Here is a 19,556-nt window from a genome sequence, read left to right on the forward strand (position 1 = left end):
ATAGGATCAGGCCTGTCACTGATCTATTGTTGTAGGCTCCATAATGGTGCTTAAACCTTAAAATAGATACTGGGAGGATCTGAGATGATAGTGTTTATTAGAAATGAAAGAAAGTCTTACATTTTTTCATCTAAAGAGATAAATAGGTATCATTATATACTCTTCTTCCATATTTTTACAAAAACATAGACATTATAGGTAGATTCAAAATGAATAAGAAATAGCTTTATTTTTGAGGATGGATTTTTTTTTTCCCTCACAGTGGCTTCAATTTTGATATGCTGGCTAGCATCACAGTCCAGCAGGATCATATCTTTTTAAAAACTTATACAATGAAATTGCTTTGGTGCAGAGAAGGCCCTGCACAATGGGCTAGGCAGGACAGCAGTTGTAGACAGCTACAATGGATATTTTAAAAATTATAACCAACCTATGTGAGGATTATTTAATGTTGATATAGAAATATAACATAAGTGCAGTTGTACAGGCTCTGCAGAATATTTTGTCATTGTCTATTAGCAAAGATGACAGTTAAGAATTTCTAAAAGAGATAAGAATTTCTAAAGAGACTTTCAACCTGCTGGCTAGAGCATTAAATATTGGCAAGGCACTATCTTTGCCAGGGAGAAGGGGTTTAGGGGAGAAATTTAGGAAACTGATTTCTTATGAACTTGTAATTTGACCTTTGTTTTCTGATCTCAGGTGATCAGTGTGACTGTGCATAGCTGATTATTGCAGAATAGTAGCATTTCAAGAGAGCTAATAATCCTCAGTTCTTTTGTTTCTTGATTGGCTTTTTAAAAAGGTTAATTACTTTTGTTTCATTGTAGAAGCTTCTCATCTCAGACTACCACATTGCCTAATCAAAGTCATGTTAGAATAATAGTGACATGTAATGTCCCATTCAGCATGTGACAGTATTATTTCCTAATAATTTAGGCATAATTTTTTAATTCACCTAATGGTACATTTAGAATTGGTTATCTAAGAAATAGAAATAGATCACTAAGTGTCAAAGACCGTCCAGTTTCATTTCAGTCATGGAATTTTGTTTATGTAGGAGCCTAGGTATGGACAGAAATATTTATATACTAAAGGGAAATTAGACCTGTTACTTGGTTTAGCCAAAAATGGAAGTTAAAACTCAGTGCAGAAGTCTTTGGTTCTTGGACTACGGACTCTAACATTGTCTGCTCAGTGTTACCAAGCAGACACATAGCCTTTCCTGATCATCAAACCTGATCTTTTGATAATATCACCTATGCGCTGTATGGTATATGTGAAAACTGCTGGTTGCTTGTGGCCTCCATAGCTACTAGATTACTGAAGAGAATAGAATATCCTTCAGAAGACAGAATACTATCATGCAGGTTTTTAGCATTTTTTGTCTTTCGTGAATGTTAAGCTCTGTTTCTTGCTTATAGGTAGATTCGTACTGTCAGTGGATATTGCGTTGAAAATGAATTGCCTTCTTTGGCACGTGTATACCTATGTAACAAACCTGCACGTTCTGCACATGTGCCCCAGAACTTAAAGTATAATAATAATAGAAAAAGAAGATACCCTAAGTCTGCATTCAGTGTTAGGACAAGTGTATTTTATTTGTGTTCTGAGACATAGCTTTCTTGGCCTTTGATTTCAACCTTTTGGAGGCGATTTTTTAGGTTTGAAACTATATTTAAAATATTCAGGAAAATAGTCGCATTTGAAATTCCAATTAGTTCAAAAGGGATCTCCCAAACCATCTAGGGTGTTCTTACTAAATTGTCATAAGAAATACTTGTTTAACTATCTATTCTGTATACAGTGCTGTGGTAGATCCTGGTAAGGGTTAATTTTTTTCTAACTTATTCTGATTTCATGATTCTTACCCTTGATTATGGTTGCAGTGCCTTACTTGTATAGGATGCTTTTACTTTTTAAATTGAGGTATGATTTACATGCAGTAAAATGCTTAAGTCTAAGTGTGCAGCTCAGTGAATTTTTACCCATGTTTATACCCATAGAACTCTACTCAGATCAAAACACAGAACATTTCCATTTCCCCTGGAAGTTCTCTTGTGGCCTTTCCCAGTCAATATTATTTCCCCTCTTCATGAAAAGGTAACCACTATTCTGACTTCTGATGCCATAGATTCATGTTGTAAGTGGCTCTTTTAAACTTTCTTTATTTCCCCCTTGCTCTTTGCCTGTAAGAGAAGGAAATGTCTTCATTTTCAAATAATGTATTGATTAAGTTGATTTTATGTTTCAGACCTTTGAGGTCAGAAATTTGCAGTAGCCTGGATATCACATTATAATACGTTCTGTCTTACTGAAATAATATTGTTTTAAATACTTGCACCCTCCCTCACCAAAAAAACAGACACAAAAAAAAGCCTTTAAAATACCAAAAAATTTGTGTAGAAGAGTAAACGCTAGTTTTTCAAAGTTAAAGACTTACACAACTATGGCAATAGAATTAATAAATGCTCTTTTATGCCTGACACTGCTTTTGTCAATATCTCTGATGATACCAGTCTCATCTCTTTGACTTAGTGAATCTGAATCTCTCACAGTTGTGTAGATTGGCCACAGTCAATCTATTTTGGGCTCACTTTGAAATGGGTGTTCTATAGTATGTGTAGACTAATCATCACAAAGCAGGACGTATAGCTTCTGTAACTCCGTTTATTACCATCTTGATGTATTCACTGAGCTTTTCCTTTGCTAAAATTTCCCATGTCTAAAAATGGGAGTAGTGTGTCTGCTCTTTAACTGCTTTGAAGATATACAATTTTAGTTTCTGTGGTCAGAATAATTTAGGTGTAAGAAGAAAGTACTATCAAGTTTTGTTGAGGAGGGTGATAATTGTATATTTGGAGTTCTTAATTTGATTTAATTATATATATATATAGTGTGTGTGTGTGTGTGTGTGTGTGTGTGTGACAGAGTCTCACCCTGTTGCTCTGTTGCCCAGGCTGGAGTGCAGTGGCACAATCTTGGCTCACTGCAGCCCCTACCTCCTGGGTTCAAGCGATTCTCCTGCCTCAGCCTCCTGAGTAGCTGGGACTACAGGCATGTGCCATGATGCCCAGCTAATTTTTGTATTTTTGTTCAGTAGAGATGCGGTTTCACCATGTTGGCCAGGCTGGTCCTGAACCCTTGACCGCAGGTGATCCTCCCGCCTCAGCCTCCCAAAGTGCTGGGATTATAGGTGTGAGCCACCACACCTGGCCGATTTAATGATCTATTTTAAAATAAATTGATTAAATTCTTCAAAATGAAACAATTTTTCTCTTAAAAATTTATAAGAGGAGAAAATATTTTTAGGGAGAAAGGGAGAAAAAATTTCATCTTTTCTTTTTGTGGGGTAAATGGTTTTGAGGAAAACTGATTTTGCACTGCTGACATCTGGTTACATCCTCCTTGATAAAGCCAGTTATTCTTCAAAGAGTAGATACTTTAAGTATGATGAATTATTTAGTTAGCATTTATTGGGCTCAGTCCTCCCATGGGACTCCCCTCCCCTCCCATGTTTTGCTTTTTGAGTTCTCAAGGGTACCACTTAAGAAGTACTGTGGTGGGAATTGTGCCCTGGTCTAACACGTTAATGTATCTTCCAAAGCACCTACCTTATTAGTCCAGTGAAGAGAGCAACACCTTACCTGCTGAGAAACAGAGTGTCCCTGGGGCAAATAGCATTATTTTATCCTTCTTCCAAAATTTTTTGTATAGTTATAATAATTAAAAAGAACATCTAGAGCATCTGTGGAGGGGGGAAATAAATCACCAAAGAACCAACAAAGCTTTAGTAGGATCCCCCCACCTGAGCTTAGTGGAGATGAGAAACTAGTGGATGGCTGTGTCAGGGAATCAGGAGTCCTCTTTAGCTCTGGTGTAGCTGGTCCACACATATTCCCTGCCATTCCCTGGATATCTACATCACCTGGGGTAGGCAGCTAGCTGCTGGAAAGAATTTGGGATACAGTTTGATACCCCATGTGATTTGTCTTTGATGGGCACCAAAAGTTCAGTTGTTGCTTTTGGTTTTCATTACTGGTGAGTGCATTAAGTTGAAACTGACAGCTTCTCAGTTTTAATAGGGAGTGTGGTACCATGTTACCAGGAACTAGATAATTTTCTGAAATTTTGAGCCATTGTGTGAGAGGTAGTCAAATGAATAATACTCTAGCAATATTAAGTCACCAAGGTACTGTAGTTAAACAGACATCTCTTTGATAAAAAACAAGTGAGTTGTACTCTTTTATGTGCATCTCAGGCCATTCTTGGTAACTGGTCACATGTAAGATTAAATTTGGGCCTGTTGTTTTGGTGTGTAATTTCTGTGAATTGGCTGAGATTTGAATAGTAACTATGGTTATTCGAAAATGGCTGTTCACATCTGGACCATTTCTCAAAATAAGCATCTAATTATTACTAAATCATTGTGTCAGAGACTGCTGTTTTTGCTGTTAGTATGTTTGGCATTTTAGTACTCTATTTGGTTTTCCTTTTTATTATTATTTGTCATATGAAACTAGGTAATTTAGGAACATGAGCCATTTTCCTTTCCCATTAATAACATTAATCTGGTTATTAGATTTAGCTGCATCGGATTTTAGATGCTTTCATCTTAAAACAAAAATAGAAATACTTAAGTATATGCACAAAAACCCACCTCTAAGTCTGCACTTAGAGCATGGAATGTAAAAGAAAAATATTGCATGACATTAGATAAGTAGAAAACCACAGACTGCTGAAGTCACAAACATGGAAAAATAATTATGGATTATAGGCATTATACTGGAACATAGTCATACAGGAGCTTGAAAAACTAAAGCTCATATAATGTATTTGACTCATCTTACCATATCACTTTTTCTTTTTTTCTGAGAACACACATTCTGATGTGAAATTTCCGTTTGAGTTCCTTGGCTGTTAGTAGTTGACATTGTAATTTTTAGTATCAAGATAATATTTTAAAGTAAATAAGGAAATTTTTTTCTTCTGCATATTTATATACTAGTACAGAAATGGAATAAAAATATGCAGGAGTTATTTTTAAATCCTCAGATTTCTTATTTTCACTTCTGTATTGGTCTATTTGTTAGTCTGTAGTTTGTTCAGAAAAAAATTACATGTGAGTCTTCAGTGATTTGTTGTTTTCATTGTCACAATGGACCAGATTCATATCCTGTATAAACTGTGGGGAGTCTATGGGGAAAATTACCATATATGGAAACTTTCCCCATAGCATCCCCTTGGAGTTACACAGGATGTGAATGGGATTCATTGTTGTTATGGATTCTGAGCTGGAAAAGTCACTGATCATGTGTATTTTTTTAAACATTCATAATAGTCTCTGCATTAATTTATGTTCAAATACTGTTAAATTTTAAATATGAGACTATATGGACACTATAAATTGTATATTCATTTATAGACTGTAAATTGTATAGTCATTTTTTTGTTCCTTTTTTGAAGAATATTGATATCCTTCCATTTTTTCCTAGTCAGTATAAAGCATGAGTTAACATACTTTTAATGTTTTTAACAAGAAAATGCACAAATGCTATATTATTTAAAAGGTCCCATTTACTGTGCTAGAATAGTAAATAGTAAGATTTTCAATATATTTTATTTGTATTAGTAATTAATTCAGATACTTATGAACAAAAAAATGAATATGCAATTTAATGCATGTTTAGAAATGGCAGCAACCACATGCCAGATGCAGCAACTAATTGCAGAGACTCTGGATTTCACTTGCTTGGATTCATATCATGGCTTTCCCATGTACTACCAGGGTTTAACCATCTACTGTCTAAGCTTACAGTGTGACTTATCCAATGAACTCTCTGTGTTAGGGGAATTGGCCTTTGGGGGCCTAGATATCTGCCAGGGTAGGGCTTATCAAGGGGCATTTGTGGAGAGAGAGTCCAGCAGTGGAAAATACTGGCTGAAGAGAGATGTCACTTCTTAAGGCTGGGTGAAGACTGGAAGTTCTATCATGGGAATATTTTAAGGGACCCAACAGGAGGCTTGAGGGGAGGAGATGTATGAAACTGATGAAATGAAATGGGTCAGGGTTGGCAAATGCCAGATGCCCTGTGGCAAGCATCATTGATTGGTCATGGCACTCTTGCAGGATTAGCTTCAGCCACTAAAGGTTGGAATGTTGTCCACTCAGAACACTTTATCAGCGCAAGTGTTTTCCATGTTAGTATGAGTAATAGACACATAAATATTTAAATAAACATACAAATACTTACCAAATTAAGAATAAATGGCTGGGCACGGTGGCTCACGCCTGTAATCCCAGCACTTTGGGAGGCCGAGGCAGGCGGATCACAAGGTCAAGAGTTTGAGACCAACCTGGCCAACATGGTGAAACCCTGTCTCTACTGAAAATACAAAAATTAGCCGGGCATGGTGGCACATGCCTGTAGTCCCAGCTACTCAGGAGGCTGAGGAAGGAGAATCGCTTGAACCCAGGAGGCAGAGGTTGTGATGAGCCAAGATCACACCACTGCACTCCAGCTTGGACAACAGAGTGAGACTCTGTCTCAAAAATAAAATAAAATAAAATAAAATTAAGAATCTTAAGTGTTCCAGAAATGTCTCTTTAGATTCTGGGCTGGACGTGGTGGCCCACGTCTGTAATCGCAGCACTTTGGGAGGCCAAGGCAGGAGGATTGCTTGAGCCCAGGAGTTGAAGACAACCCTGGGTAACAAAGCAAGACCCTGTCTCTAAAATGAATGAATGATATAAAATAAACACACCAGTCTGTGTCACATTATGGTTCTCAGTAATGTCCATGTGTTAATGATTCAGAGCCACCACTGGGCTCTTCTGAATGAAATTTCTATCAGTTAACGATGAATCCCCAGAGTGTGGCAGGGTACCTAGCATCTATCAAGTGCTCATGTTCTTTAAAATTTGAATCTGCTGTGGATTAAGGTAATATCATTGAAAATATGATGTGTGGGCTTGTAGGGTGTTAATATTGAGTTTAATAAAATTTTCTAGGCTAAGGAGTTTATCACACATAATGGGTACATGTCAGAAACATGCCAGTAATCAGCTCTTGTCATCCTTCAGAGCAGGAACAAATGACACAAACAAAATAATAGCATATGGACTTTTATTACTAAGCCCCAATTTGTTAGTGGGTAAAGTACCATATACTGATAATTTGCCATGTACTGATAAGTTGACTATGTCTAATCTAAGTTTGCTTACCATTCTTAAAGGTTAAGTAAAAATAATGAGTTACTAATAATCATCAGTTTATGTACAGCATGAAAATTGAGAATTGTTTGCTTGCAATACTGATATAATTTCAGGAACTAGAAAAATTATTTTACATTTTTTTTGTGAGCATTTCAGACTGTTAAGATTGAGGCTTTTTGGCATATTTTGGGCAGTAGCAAGCCTGACTGTAATGCATATAGATTAGGAAATCACAGTGACTCCATTGGGGTATTTTTTACTACCTCCTCCACTTCTGGCTTCTTCTGGAATACCTAGTTTTCAGGGGGAGGCTTTGGTAGGGTCTGGCCTGGTGGTACACATGGATGGTCCAAGCCTGGACTTGTCTCAGAAGTCTGAATTTCTCATCTGAAACTTTCCTAGGTCTTGTGTTGGTGTAATGATGTTTCAGTTACCCATTGCTACACAACAAACTACCTCAAAACATACTGGTTTAAAACAATTATGTATTATTATCTTTCACAGTTCTGTGGGTTAACTGGACTCCATTGGTGGTTCTCATGAAGGGTCTCATGCAGTTAGATTTCTGTCAGTGCTGTAGTCATCTAAAGGCTCACCTGAACTGGATCTCCAGGATAGCTCTGGCATATCCTATCAGTTGAGGTTAGCTGTTGACTTAGGGCTCAGCTGGGGTTGTGGGCAGGAATGCCTATACGGTTGACCCTGGAACAACTTAGGGGTTAGAGGCTCTGATCCCTGCACAGTGGAAAATCGACATGACTTTTTACCACTAAAAACGTGACTACTAATAGCCTACTCTTGATTGTAAACCTTACCAATAACATGGACAATTAACACATATTTCGTATGTTAAATATATAGCTATAAATATATATGCTGCATATATAAATATTCATGTATATTTCTTTATGTGGACATATGTTTTCATTTCTCTTAGGTAAATATCTAGGCATGCCATTGTTGAGAAACTGCCAAACCATTTTCCGAAGTGGTTATACCATTTTACATTCCCACTAGCAATGGGTGGGAGTTCATTTGCTTCACATTCTTGCCAACATTTAGTATTGTCAGTCTTTTTGATTTTTGCTAATTTTATGGGTGTGTAGTGGTATATTGTGATTTTAATTTGCATGTCTTCTTATCATATTGAACAATTTTTCATGTTCTTTTTGGCCGTTTGTATATCTTCTTTGGTTAAGTGTCTGTTCAAATCCTTTGCCTGTTTTAAAAATGAGGTTGTCTTCTTATTATCGAGTTTTGAAGGTTCTTCGTATATTTTGATACAAATCCTTTGTCAGGTGTATGTATTGACAATATTTCCTTATAGTCTGTAGCTTTCCTTTTTATTTCATAATAATGTTAAGTTTTTAATTTTGATGAAGTCCAGTTTATCAATTTCTTCTGTCCTATGTAAAAATATTTTGCTTATGTTATTGTCATGAGTATTTTTCTCCTGTATTTTCTTCCAGATGTTTTATGTGTTTTGCTTCTATGTGTGCTATGATCCATCTTTAGTACATTTTTTTTGTAGTATGAGGTAATGGTAAATGCTCATTTTTTTTTTTTTTTTTAGTGAAATGAATAGTCACTTGTTCTAGCACCATTTCTTGAAAAGACTGTCATTTCTCCATTGAATTGGCAACTTTATCAGAAGCCAATTCACCCTATATTTCTAGTCTATTTTATTCTAGGGATCTGTATATTTATCCTTAGGCCAATATTATAATTGTTATTACTGTATAGCTATATGATCAGGTAGTATAAGCCCTCCAAGTCTGTTCTTTTTCAAAATTCTTTTGGCTATACTTGATCCTTTCATATCCCTATGCATTTTTTTTTTTTTTTTTTTGAGACGGAGTCTCGCTCTGTCACCCAGGCTGGAGTGCAGTGGCGCGATCTCGGCTCACTGCAAGCTCTGCTTCCTGGGTTCACGCCATTCTCCTGCCTCAGCCTCTCCGAGTAGCTGGGACTACAGGCGCCCGCCACCATGCCCGGCTAATTTTTTTGTATTTTTAGTAGAGACGGGGTTTCACCATGGTCTCGATCTCCTGACCTCGTGATCCACCTGCCTCGGCCTCCCAAAGTGCTGGGATTACAAGCGTGAGCCACCGCGCCCGGCCTCATATCCCTATGCATTTTTAAATTTACTTGTCAATTTCTACAGAAAGACCTAGGATTTTGATTGAGAGTATATTTAATCTATAAAGTAACTTGGGGAGGTTTGACATTTTAACAATATTAACTTTTGCAGTTCATGAACGTGGTATATTTGTCCTTTAATTTAGGTCTTTATCTCACAATGGTGAAACCAGTTATGAAATTAAAAGAATAGGATATTTTTCATTGACAGAAGAATACTTATTTGGAGGGGAGTGACTTATATTACCCACTGAATATATGTTTCTAGGGAACATACAATAAATGTAAAAGTGGTGGTATTAGTAAAGCATCATTAGTTTGAATTTGGAGGAATTATTTGCACTTGGAAAAATCTTAAATAACCTGGAAAGTGGGATTTCACTAAACAAATGTTGTCTTGAAGAAGTCTTTTGAGGGTATGTTTTAACAAATAGATTAGAATTGTTTATACATACAGGCAAAAAACAACCCCATTGAGAGGTGGGCAAAGGACATGAACAGACACTTTTCAAAAGGAGACATACATGTAGCCAACAAGTATATGAAAAAATGGTCAACATCACTAATCATTAGAGAAATGCAAATCAAAGCCACAATGACATACCATCTCATACCAGTCAGAATGGCCATTATTAAAAAGTCAAAAATAACATGCTGGTGAGGTTGCAGAGAAAAGGGAACCTTTATACACTGCTGGTGGAAGTGTAAATTAGTTCAGCCATTGTGGAAAGCAGTGTGGCAACTCCTCGAAGAACCAAAAACAGGATTACCATTCAACCCAGCAACCCCACTACTGGATATATACTCAAAGGAATACAAGTTATTCTACCATAAAGACACATGCATGCATATGTTCACTGCAGTACTATTCATAGTATCAAAGACATGGAATCAATGTAAATGTGCATCAGAGGTAGACTGGATAAAGAAAATGTGGTACATATACACCATGGAATACTAAACAGCCATGAAAAAGAACAAGATCATGTCCTTTCCAGGAACATGGATGGAACTGGAGGCCATTATCTTTAGCAAACTAACATAGGAAAATAAAACCAAATACTGCATGTTATCACTTTTAAGTGAGATCTAAATAATGAGAACACATGGACAGAAAGAGGGTAATAACAAACACTGGGGCCTACTTGAAGGAGGAGGGTGGGAGGAGGGAGAGGTTCAGAAAAAAAAAAAAAACACAAAAAACTGTTGGGTACTATGCTTAGTACTGAGGTGACAAAATAATCTGTACGTCAAACTCCTGAGTCACGAGTTTACCTATATAACAAAACTGCACATGTACCCCTGAACCTAAAACAAATGTGTGTGTGTGTATATATATATATATATGTATATATATATATATATATTTTTTTTTTTTTTTGGCAACGGAGTCTTGCTTTGTCACCCAGGCTGGAGTGCAGTGGTGTGATTTTGGCTCACTGCAACTTCCACTTCCCAGGTTCAAGCAATTCTCCTGCCTCAGCCTCCTGAGTAGCTGGGATCGCAGGCAAATGCCACCACGTGTGGCTAATTTTTGTATTTTTAGTAGAGATGAGGTTTCGCCATGTTGACCAGGCTGGTCTCGAGTTCCTGACCTTAAATGATCTGCCCTCCTCAGCCTCCCAAAGTGCTGGGATTACATGAATGAGCCACCACGCCTGGCCTAGTTAAAATATTTTTAAAAATAAAAAAAGAATGGTTTTGTACTTAGAACACTTAAAAATTATGTTTATGTAAATGCTACTTTTATGGCCCTTAGAACATTTGTTCTTTCTCTTGTTTGTCTTATCTTAGGAGATCATTTTATTATATTTATATGTATTTTACTCCAGTTCTTGCCAAATATTCACATTTCTTTAATTAGAAAGATCTGAATTTATGAGTTTTTATATTCAAAAACAGGATCCCCTTTTTTATTAAGCTGGTTATGTAGTCCTGTTGGGTTATCAACCTTTTTGAGACTCTAATAAATCTATGGATCCTTATGATCAAGAGATCTGAAACCAGACTTTTCTCTAAACATAGATTCAGGATGATATTTGTCACCTTTAAAAATTAAATTGAATTTAAATTTATTTTTTAAGAACTTTTTCTAATCATTTGGCATTACTTGCAGTAATTTTCAAAGTCCTTAAACTTGAAGCCATGTTTGATAAAGATTGAATTGACCTGAAACAGCATATTATGTATGTGCGTAATAAATATGAATCTATAAACATATTTCATCCCCCAGACAATATCACATTTATCCACCTTTGTTTTAGGCAGCTTATAAAACAATAATCCTCTAACAATCTCTAGTTAATTAGTGTAGTCTTTTGAAAGCTGCAAGGGTGAATATACTTAGTGGATTATAGATTCATCTATGCTGACTTTCTCACCCTTTTTCTAAGTTAGTTCCAGGCAGGCCTACTCTGTTAGTTATTTTTATTGTAAATATATAACACAGTGCTTAAGAACCTGGGCTTTGGGTCAGGCAGATAAGGGGGTCTAGTTTTACTATGTTGCTTTGGGCATCTTATCTCTTAGCTTCAGTTTGTTCATCTGTAAAATGGGGATAATATTAACCTCGTGGGATTGTTGTAATGCTTAAATGAAATAATTAAAATGGCAAGCCTTTAATGGCACATGATAAGCAATTGATATGTTAATTATTTTTGAAGCTTTCCATACCAGGAACACATTACATAGCAGCATCAACGTGCTGTGTATATATTTGATATAAAATAAAGTACAAGCTAGAATAGAAATGGCAGCATTGAATGTACAAATGGTAAATAAGAGAAAAAACTGTTTTAAATGGAAAAACTTACTAAGTTTGGTTCCTGTCGTCTGGCAGTTTACATTCTAAGGGGATAAGATGAATGAAGTTATAATTCATGCATGTCTGCTTTATATTGATTTGTATTACTGTTTGTATACATGCTTTTTTTTTTCTTTTTGGAGACAGAGCCTTGCTCTGTTGTCCAGGCTGGAGTGCAGTAGTGCGATCTCGGCTCACTGCAACCTCCGCCTCCTGGGTTCAAGTAATTCTCCTGCCTCAGCCTCCTAAATAGTGGGATTACAGGTGCCTGCCACCATGCCTGGCTAATTTTTGTATTTTTAGTAGAGACTGGGTTTTACTGTGTTGGCCAGGCTGGTCTTGAATCTTTGACTTCAGTTGATCCACCTGCCTCAGCCTCCCAAAGTGCTGGGATTACAGGCGTGAGCCACCACGCCCAGCCTCATCCTGCATTTTTAAATGTTCTGTTGTACTTTATAATGGAAGGAGCATCTCTTCTGGTTTACATGCTCTGGAGTCAGTCAATAGACTGAAATCCTCATTCTACTAGCTGCATGACCTTGAGTAGATTAACTTCTCTGGCTTCAGTTTCTTACCCTGTAAAGTCGGCTTACACTGTGTCATGGGGTTGCTGTGAGGTGGTTTTTATTGTTGTTGTTCTTTTTGCTTTTTTTGTTTAGAGACAGGGCCTCACTCTGCACCCAGGCTCGAGAGCAGTGACACAATCACAGCTCATTGCAGCCTCAACCTCTGGGCTCTTGGCGATCCTCCTACCTCAGCATCTCAAGTAGATAGGACCACAGGTGCACACCACTATGCCCTGCTAATATTTTATTTTTTGTAGAGGTAGTCTTGCTTTGTTGCCCAGGCTGGTCTTGAACTCCTGGGCTCAAGCAATCCTCCTGCCTCGGCCTCCCAAAGTGCTGAGATTACAGGTGTGAGCCACTGTGCCTGGCCTGTTGTGAGTTTTAAATGCCTTAAAATATTTATCGCCTAGTAAAGGCTCAGTGAATGCTACCTACTGTTATTAGGTATTATTATATTAGTCATTTATGTTATTGCCTTATCCTTCCAATTGCATTCAATATGCCCATTTAAACATTTGCTGTATGAAAGTCTATGATGTGTGAGGGGTTAAAAGTTATTTAAAGACCGGAACATCAGTGGTTCTAGGTTTTATGCTCAGCTCACCTAATACTTAGTCTCATCTCTCAGAGTATCTTGCTTATTAAACACAATAAGGTCAATACCTTTTCTTTATTCATGAAAATGTCTGAAATGTGAATGCAATTTATACCTTTGTAATGGTATCATATTTTAACTTAATATTTAAGGAGACTCTAAATACTAATAATCACTCATTGGTTTATCTAATTTATATGTCTGTAGCTTTGTTAGATTTTCTTAAAGTCATGCATATAAGTTCTTTTTTTTTTATAAGTTCTTTTTTAAAAAAGCTTTATGATATTTTGATATAGATGTCATAGCATGCTTTGCATTGTTTGATCTCCATTTAGATGGATTAAGTGGCATTTTCTTCGCTAAGGAATTTGATAAACCCTTTTTGACTTGTAATTGGGATGGGCAGAGTTTTCACTATGTAAGAAGGGAAATAATACACCTAAGAGTTTACTTTCTGGTTTGTTTCTTTTAGGATTTATACTAACATGCATCCAGGATGTTTTGTTTAGTTGTGTAAGGGTGATCAGGAAACAGCATTGCTACCCTCCAGTACTTATGCTTAGAATGAAAAACTTTTACTGTGGTGTTGCAACATGAATAATTTTCCTTCAGACTTTCATGAGGACAAGACCATGTTTACATTTGATTCCATGCAGAGGACTGGCAAGCTGGGCAGTTTTTTTTTTTTTTTTTTTAAAGATATAAAATACACATGTCCCTGAGTGCTTGGGTCTTCATATGCTCTGGAATTACCAGCTGCACACCTGACTATAGTCTGTTTGTTTTTAATATTAAATTGACCTTTTCCAGCCTCTCTTGTTGAGGAAGTGGAGTCTGAGTAACACCAGCTGTGTGTGGTGTCAGCCTGGAACAATAATTCAGGGATGCAGAATATGGCTCGCCTTTGTTTCCTGAAATTGTGCATTGATTTCTTTTGTCAGTAGACTGTTTCAAATGAATGGAAGAAACATTTTCTATTTTTAATTTTTTTGAGGGGTGGCAGACTTCTTTCAAAAGCAAATAATTCATCTGCAAATTCAAATTCTATTTGGTACATCTAATTTGCTTAAAGTAAAACACATATATATTAGAAATTTTAACTGAGTCAATTTCATAGCTGTCAGAACCTTTCTCGTCACAGCAATTTGATTGAAAAAATTTTAAGGCTTTTTCATTTTTAATAAGGGAAATATCTCCACTATAACCACTGCTGCCAGCAGGAGGGCATTGGTTTTCATGAATATTTTTGGAATTTTCTCTACCTCACATTTTTAAGTAGATAAAACTGAATTAGGTTTATAGAGTTAATTTCTCCTCTTCTTTGGCATTGAATGTACTCTAATTTGTAGCTTAAAAAACTAGAATTTGTCTTTTTATTTTCCTGAGTGAATACATTTTTTTGTAGAATAGCTGGTTCTTAAAGAATACATTAGTTCAGGATCTAATATGAATCAGTAAATTTTTGCTGATAATATGAACGACCAGATGATTGGGAATTCTTGAGAAGTATACAAGAAGTTTATAGCTTTATTACTATTTCACAACTGATTCTGGAGGTTTCTTAGGATATTAGCATTATAAGCCTGAGGTAACTGGTTTTTCTTTTTCTGACCTGGGTGCATTTGTGGAGTCTGAGGCTGACAAGTGAAATAGTTACTAGCTGTTTAATAAATCTCCCAAATTGTTTGGTACTGTTTGGCAAGCTTACTCCACATATTAAGATTTAACTTTCCTGTGTTTTATTAGAACTCCTTGCTCCTGAAGCAGTAACATTTCCATTTTGTCTTTCATGCAGTTGAGCCACCTCCCTAATGGTGACCAGTCCTCTGCAGGCAATCAGGTCACTGATACAAGCCCAAATGATGCAGAATATTTTATCATTTGTAATGTGTGTGGCCCTCAAAAACATAATGTCTGGAATAAGGGATAACATGACATTTATCATGATCAGTGGAATTGGTTAATCTGGTCAGGAAACGACTGAATGTTTTGCCCATTTAGCTGACTGGGCTTTTATTTTGTTTATTTGCTTTTGAGAGTTGACAGTAGGAATAAGCCTGGGTAAACAGCAGTGCTAGGCTCTGCACTTTTTGTTTTCTATCTAGCTACTGTGCAAATGAGATATGATAATTTAAGGCCCCTTTTGGGAGAACCATATTAAAAAGAGAAAGGAAGCAGGGATGGGGCATTTAGGTGGCAATTGTCTTTCACTGGGCTAGCCATATATCATATTCCCATGGTATGATATATCATACACATATGGTATGATATGATATCATACACATATGGTATGATATGATATCATATACTTTTGGATTTGGCTGCCCACTTGGTATTATGAGATATTTGCATAATAATAAAATGCCCTGCATTTTGGTAGAAAGCCCTAGTTGCTTGAATCTCTCAATCTAAACTCAGTTTCAAATCCTTTCCTAGGGGTATGAGTAGGTGTGATAAAGGTTTTTTTCTTTCAGCACTTCAGCCTAAAGGCCTCTTACAGAATTCAGCAGGTGCGCTTCATAATAAGCTTCTTCCTTCTCTAACACAAGTAAAAAGCCACAGGTTGGACCCAGCATTGTGGCTCTAGGAATGCTGGCAATACAAGTGGAGAGAGCAGCTCTGCCCTGAACAGCTGCCACGGAAGTCCCATGGGCAACCGGAGCAGTTGCCTGAGCCACGTTTTGTGAGGCAGTCTTCCCCCTAAACGTTGTTATTTTATACTGGTGATTAGGATAATTTAGCATTTGGGAGGAAGGTCCTGTGACCTTGTGTTTTGTATGAAAATATGCAGCATTACATTTTTATGTTATGCCCTTAATGCGCAGTCCTACCACAAAAGCTTCTCAAGGAGAGGCAGTTTCAGGCTGATGAGGAAAGGATTTTATGATGCCATTTAAACAAAGAAGGCAGTCAAATGCAATCAATTAGAATGAGGCACAAAACAGATGAGCTAATGGCAAAAGACTGATCCAAAAAGGTTGGCTATAGCATCTAACGTCACCTTGTAACCTGAGTTACAAATAGACCTTTTCTTTCAGAATTGAGATAACAGGAGTGCTGTGATCTTTTCACATTGTCCTATTGGGGCTGGTGAGAATATGTTTTATTCAGTTTTCATGAAACTATTAAAATGATACATTATATGTTCAGCACGTTGTGTTGCACATAAATATTTTTTTTCTATTGTTCTCGTGTTCCCCAAGGTCTTTTACTGCTAGCCTATGCTTCTGAATTTGTGAGGGATCAAATGAGACGTCTGATTATACGGCAAATAGCATCATCTTGAATTTTGTGAAATTATTTCTGGATAGGATTAAATCCAGTATCTGACATTATGGTTTAGCTCATCGCTTCCCAACCTGTAAGCCCTCTTCTCAATGGCAACTGGATGCTTTTGGAGATAATTCAAATCTGTGGTGAAATAATTGGTCCAGATAACTGTGCTCAATGTGTGGAGATGTTGATGATTGATATCTTGATATAAGCTGTGTTCTTTAAAGGGGACTGCTTAGGAGAAGGGGCTGGACTTTCTATTGCTATAGCCTTAACTGAAAAAGAATCTGATGATAGATGTTTGACAACAAAAAGATAGATCCAATGTGATAACTTTTTAAAGAATTTTTCTTTTTATAATTTCCCTGGAGTCATCTTCATTACTAAAGGTCATTCCCAAGCTAATGGCAAAAACTCCCAGTACACTAAATAAAGGGACCACAGCAAATGGTAGGGTTTGTGACAGTTCCTACTGCTGGGAAAGGCTTGTTCACTCTTGGTTCCTGCATTAACTTACGCAGGGCAGTTTTAGTCTACCTTGTTAATACTACGTTTTCTCTGTTGGGTATTGATTAACACCTGGTGATGCTTTCATTTCTTAATGCTAGGGTGAGAGCTATTTTTTAGAACACAACACCATTTTAATCTTTCCAGTGTCTAAAATAATGTTTGTTTGTTTTTTTTTTAACATGTCAGAGTTCATTTTCATTGTAGATGTCTTAATACCAATAAAAAAGGAAGGAAGAAGAAAAAGAAAGATCTGAGCTATGAAGTCAGACAGATTGGGATTGATTTTGGTTCTGCCCTTGACTGGGCTAGTGATCTTGGGCAATTTTGTAATCTGTCAATTGAGGACAATATTTTGCTCATAAACTTGCTGTAAAGGTAAATGAGATAGCATATGTAAATATATGCTTAGTACAGTGCTCCACATATAGTGAGTGTTGAATGCATAGTTATATAAGTATAAATGTGGATAAACATGTATCGAGCACTTGGAAGGCAGTGTATTAGGGGATTTACACTATAGGCAGATATACAGATATATGTAAAGGGGGGAGTGTGTGTATAAAATTTAGTGAATGTTCCTAGCTGTGTCTTTAAAGCAGAGTGCCCTGCTCAAGAAATGGAAGATTTTATGATGATTAATAACATCCAAATCCTTCCACTCAATGATATCTTCTCTTAATATGTCTTACAGTTTTTGAGTGATTTGTGTAAAAGGATGTTATTTTGTATATATTACTTACAATCTGCTTTTTTTCATTTAATAATATTTAATAAATACTTTACCATAATACAGAATTTAACAGCCACAGAATACTTTGTTGTAGTTTGAAACATATTTTTTTAGCTAATCCTTTATGAGTGGTTACTTAGGTTTTCTTGTTTTGCATTTTTTTCTCTATAAATAGATGTGGCAGACATTCTTCAGGTTAAGTCTTTGCACGTAACCATGCTTTTTTCCTTAGGATACATTCCTGGAACTAGAATTGGAGGCCAAAAGGTTTGCCAAACTTTAAGACCTGGTTCCTATTACCAGGTTATATTGGAAATTTGTACTTCTTTGCTATATATTTTAAAATATTGGCTGGGTATGATGGCTCATGTAATTTCAGCACTTTAAAAGGCCAAGGCAGGACGATTGCTTGAGGCCAAGAGTTCAAGACCAGCCTGGGCAACATAGGGAAACCCTGTCTCTACCAAAAAATAAAAAATTAGCTGAGCCTGGTCTCATGTACCTGTGGTCCCAGCCACTCAGGAGGCTGAGGTGGGAGGATCACTTGAGCCTGAAAGGTCGAGGCTGCAGTGAGACCTGATGGCATCACTGAACTCCAGCCTGGGTGACAGAGTGAGACCCTGTCTGCAAAAGCAGAAAAAAAAAAAAAAAAAAAAATTTATGCAAACTCTGAATAAGACATGGAAGACTCATTTGCTTTATGCCTTTTATGTAGGAAAAATAGATCTTTTCATTTTATTTTTAAAAATTTATGTTTTTTATGTTAAGGTGGCTGAAAACAAATCCCTCCTCCCTATACTGCACTTTAGTACTTCCCAGTAGGGTGTGTAGCACCCTTGCTTAGGCTGTGATCTTGGTAAGTCTGACTTGAATTCATTCTGGGCCAGTTATCCCACATCTTCTGTAGTCACAAACCAGACTGTCTTGCCTGGCCAAGCATCTTGCAAATCTTGGACAGGTGTCCCAAGGGAAATAATCTGTCATGGAAGCTAGAAGAGCCCAAGAAGAGCCATCATGGTTGCACATGAAAACAGTTCATTGTAAGAAATTCAGTCAGGTAGGATTTGGATGTTATTAATCATCATAAAATCTTCCATTTCTTGAGCAGGGCACTCTGCTTTAAAGACAGAGCTAGAGGCCAGGCGCGGTGGCTCACGCCTGTAATCCCAGCACTTTGGGAGGTGGAGGCGGGCGGATCATGATATCAGGAGTTCGAGACCAGCCTGACCAACATGGTGAAACCCCGTCTCTACTAAAAATACAAAAGTTAGCCAGGCATGGTGGCGGACGCCTGTAATCCCAGCTATTCGGGAGGCTGAGGCAGGAGAATCGCTTGAAACTGGAAGGCAGAGGTTACCGTGAGCCGAGATCACAGCCACTGCACTCCAGCATGGGTGAAAGAGCGAAACTGTGTCTCAAAAAAAAAAAAAAAAAAAAAAAAGAGCTAGAAACATTCACTAAATTTTATACACACATACACACACACACACCCTTTTACAGATATCTGTATATCTACGTATAGTGTAAATCCCCTAATACACTGCCTTCCAAGTGTTAGTACATGTTTAGTGAGTAGGTATATATTTGCTCTTCGCATAGTAAATACCCTCTCTGGGCAGCACATTTCAACTGAACAGGTTCTTCATAGTAATTCTTTAGGGGATGGTCATAGGTAAAACTTTTTAAGGATTCATCTAGTGATCCAATTCATTTCTTTACCACTG

At 37.0% G+C, this 19,556-nt stretch overlaps 1 protein-coding gene across 8 annotated transcripts in view; it reads left to right on the top strand.

Moving 5' to 3' along the window:
- ST7 (suppression of tumorigenicity 7) overlaps nucleotides 1-19,556 on the top strand; it is a 278,014-nt gene that overhangs the window by 66,798 nt on the left and 191,660 nt on the right. The window contains exon 2 of one of the 8 annotated variants that reach the window (XM_032761533.2): nucleotides 2,007-2,103. The exons of 6 other annotated variants lie outside the window; for them this stretch is intronic. The gene's annotated coding sequence lies outside the window, so the exon portion shown is untranslated. Of the gene's footprint in view, nucleotides 1-1,428; nucleotides 2,104-19,556 lie in introns of those variants that run through there. One more of the 8 variants, XM_032761536.2, reaches the window with a different exon arrangement.

Source organism: Hylobates moloch, unplaced genomic scaffold (genome assembly GCF_009828535.3).
Source record: "Hylobates moloch isolate HMO894 unplaced genomic scaffold, HMol_V3 SCAFFOLD_1, whole genome shotgun sequence".
In the NCBI taxonomy this organism is placed as follows: Eukaryota; Metazoa; Chordata; class Mammalia; order Primates; family Hylobatidae; genus Hylobates; species Hylobates moloch.